Source organism: Otolemur garnettii, unplaced genomic scaffold (assembly GCF_000181295.1).
Source record: "Otolemur garnettii isolate 467f Iridium unplaced genomic scaffold, OtoGar3 scaffold00042, whole genome shotgun sequence".
In the NCBI taxonomy this organism is placed as follows: domain Eukaryota; kingdom Metazoa; phylum Chordata; class Mammalia; order Primates; family Galagidae; genus Otolemur; species Otolemur garnettii.
Genome location: NW_003852437.1, coordinates 269,809 through 273,763, shown reverse-complemented (window position 1 = coordinate 273,763; position 3,955 = coordinate 269,809).

The window sequence follows — 3,955 nt, the reverse complement described above, 5'->3', positions numbered from 1 at the left end:
GTTCTTGCTCTGGACGGAGAGTATGGATGTGCATTTCACGGAGCTTTATTCTCAAAGGGAAACAGCGGAAGAGTGGCTCTCTGAAACATCGTGTGGACGCGTCAGGTTTTGAGATTTGTAGGGCTTTGAAATAAAATTTTACTTTTGCTTAGAACTCTTTCCAGGAATAAATCCGTGAGCTTCGAACATGCGTATTTTCTGTATCAAGCAGATAATCTTGAACCAAGACTGACTGATTAACAGAGTTTAGAGATCTTTGTCAACCGAATCTGTAGAAGAGAAGGTCGTTATTGCCATAATTGGAATAATGGTGACGATGATGGTGTGAAAAGATATTTTATTTACGGTTAAGTTTGTAAAGGAAAATAAAAATCTCAGGACACTCCCTCCCCCCATGCCTTATACAAGAGGGACAGTCATCCCTGAGGTTAAGTCATGCAACACTCCCTTACAAATGAGTAACTTTTACTGATGGTGTGTATTTGTCAGATCCACAGAAAGGTAAAAGGCCTCAGGCATCTAGGAACGTCTAGCCTCACATATGCATAAGGAAATTCATTGCTGGCCTCCATACACAAGGACATGCATGATAAGTCTAGCTCCTAAAACTGTAAAGTCTGTATGCCATTCCACAATTGATAATGTTGATTCCAAGCTTGCCTTCCCAAGTGCAGGACAGACAAGAAGAGATGGATCCTTCCACCAACGCAGAGACATCTGGATAATTGATTCTGCCTTTACTTTTTCTCTTCAAAAAGTCACCTTCTCATCTATAAAATAGAGACTACCTGGGCCTCACAAGAATGTAACCATTTGTCTTGCTGCCTACCTTCCCTTCTTCCCACCCCAATTTAGGAAATGACTTGGCTGACAGAGCAAGATTTTAAATACTAAATCTAAAAACCTCTTCGAATAAAACAGTCACAGATGTATCTGTAGCTTGTGTACCTTTCTGTGACCTCCTAAATCAGCGGCCAGAACCTACAGGAACTGTATTAAAGGGCCCTGGCATTAGGAAGGTGAAGAACTACTGTCTAGATGCTCTAAATCTGGTTTAGGAATCCTACATTAATTGAGAACCTTGCCCAGTCTTTCATTTTGAGTTGTCAAAATGAAATTGGAAGTCTCGGGTGGGATCATTAGGTTTATGATGTTTGTAGGCACCCCCTACCCTTTGCAAAGAGTGCCTTTATCAATTTTGCTTCATATACTTGGTATTTTAAAATATCTCCTTTCATCATTTTTCTACTAGAGATTAACTATAAAAATATATTGAAGACATTTTTCTGATGTTAAATTAATGATTGGCTACTATATCCAGAAATTAAAATAGGAAAACCTCTGTTAAAAGATTACATTCCTGGCTTGGCGCCTATGGCTCAAACAGCTAAGGTGCCAGCCACATACACTTGAGGTGGTGGGTTTGAATCCAGCCCAGGCCCACCAAACAACAATGACAGCTGCAACCAAAAAATAGCTGGGCGTTGTGGCGGGCGTTGTGGCAGGTGCCTATAGTCCCAGCTACTTAGGAGGTGGAGGCAGGAGAATCACTTGAGCCCAGGAGTTGGAGGTTGCTGTAAGCTGTGATGCCACTGCACTCTACCCAGGGCAACAGCTTGAGGCTCTGTCTTAAAAAATAATAATAAATAAATAAAGATCTGTTTTCTACAACAGAAAGTTTGTAAAAGGTAGAGGATAGGTATGACTCAAGGTGCATCACTCCTGGTATTTCTTTAACTGAATGACTAAGTAATCTATGGAGCCCTTTTTAGCCCTAAAATTAGATGAATTATTTGAGTCTAACTGGTTCACAGGCCTGCTTGCCCTTTCCAAAAGCATTATGTGTACAAAAGAGCATCCTACCCCCAGAGTCCTGTCACTTCTCACCAACCCATGGAAACTTTCAAGGCTCTGTAAGCTTAAAGGAAAGCAGCTCCATAAACTATTTACTTAATTTAACTTAATTAATTAATCCAGAGGCAAGATCTTGCTCTGTCACCCAAGTTGAACTGAAATGCCACAATCTTAGCTCACTGCAGCTTCAAACTCCAAGCTCAAGCAATCCTCCTACTTCAGCCTCCTGAGCATCTGGGACTACAGGTACCCACCACAAAGCCTAACTAATTGTTTATTATTATTTTAAGATATGTTGCCCATGCTAGAGTATCATGGTGTCAAATAAGGCTAGCTTATGGCAACCCCAAACTCCTGTTTCAAGCAATCCTCCTGCCTCAGCCTCTCCAGTAGCTAAGACTACAGGCACCTACCACAACTCCTGGCTAATTTTTCTTTTTTCTTTCTTTCTTTTTCTTTTCTTTTTTTTTTTTTTTTGAGACAGAGTTTCACTTTCTAACCCTCGGTAGAGTGCCATGGCAGCATCACACTGCTCGCAGCAACCTCCAGCTCTTGGGCTTAGGTGATTGTCTTGCCTCAACCTCCCGAGTAGCTGGGACTACAGGTGCCCGCCACAACGCCCAGCTATTTTTTTTGTTGTGGTTTGGCAGGGGCTGGGTTTGAACCCACCACCTTTGGTATATGGGGCTGGTGCCCTACTCACTGAGCCACAGGCGTTGCCCCCAGCTAATTTTTCTATTTTTCGTAGACACCAGGATCTTGCTCTTGCTCTTGCTCAGGCTGGCCTCAAACTCCTGAGCTCAAGCAATTCACCTGCCTTGGCCTCCCAAAGTGCTAGGATTACAGATGTAAGCCACTGCACCTGGCCACCTGGCTACCTGGCTAAGTTTTACATTTTTTTGCAGAGATGAGAGGTCTCACTATGTTGCCTGGGCTAGTCCTGAATTCCTTGCCTTAAGCAATCCTCCTGCCTCAGCTCTTGGAAGTGCTGACAGTACAGGGAGAGCCACCATGCCTGGCCCTCCACCAACTATTCTCTTTGGGAAGATTCCTAGATAATTCAAGGATCTCAGTATATAGGACTAGGAGGTTTACTCCTGTGCAGCAGAGGGAGAAATGAGCAGGGAAAGGAGAGAAGGAACCGACAAGATGAAAAGTGGCTGGGACTATGGGAAGCACTGGTAATGAAAAGCTGGGAAATACTACTGTGGGGCTGGATGTGTAACAGTGGAGATACCAGCTAGGGCATTTGAAAGCCTTTGTATTATTGTGACAGAAAACCTTTGCCAGGTTCATTCTACCCAGTTGTTTAATGCTTCATGGAAGTGGGGCTTGTTGGTTTCATTTTGTCTTTAGCAGTAGATGCAGAAGCCAGATTTCATGCTGAGGTGACTGCAGGGAGAAAAGGGGACGCCATAGATGGAAGAAGAATAGACACCAGTGTTGCCCTGAGGACATAAACTCTCCCAGATATTTATGTTATCTTAGGGGAAGACATAAAACCCAGTCCAGCCTGCTAAACAATGACAACTGCAACAACAAAATTAGCCAGGAGTTGTGGTGGGCGCCTGTAGTCCCAGCAGTTTGGGAGGCTGAGGTAGGAGGATCACTTGAACCCAGGAGTTTGGGGTTGCTATGAGCTACACTGACTCCACAGCACTCTAGCCTATAATCCCAGCTACTTGGGAGGCTGAGGCAAGAGAATCACTTAAGCCAGCGGTTCTCAACTTGTGGATCGTGACCCCTTTGGGAGTCAAATGACCCTTTCACAGGGATCCCCTAAATATATCCTGCATATCAGATATTTACATTACAATTCATAACAGTAGCAAAATTACAGTTATGAAGTAGCAACAAAAATAATTTTATGGTTGGGAGGTCACCACAACATTAGGAACTGTATTAAAGGGTTGCAGCATTAGAAAGGTTGAGAACCACTGATTTGAGGTTGCTGTGAGTTGTGATGCCATGGCACTCTACTGAGGGCGACATAGTGAGACTCTGTCTCAAAATAAATAAATAAATAAACTATACACTGGTGAAGTTACATATATTTACTGGACAAAATTCTAGAGTAGATTATTAAGATGTTTCTACTATA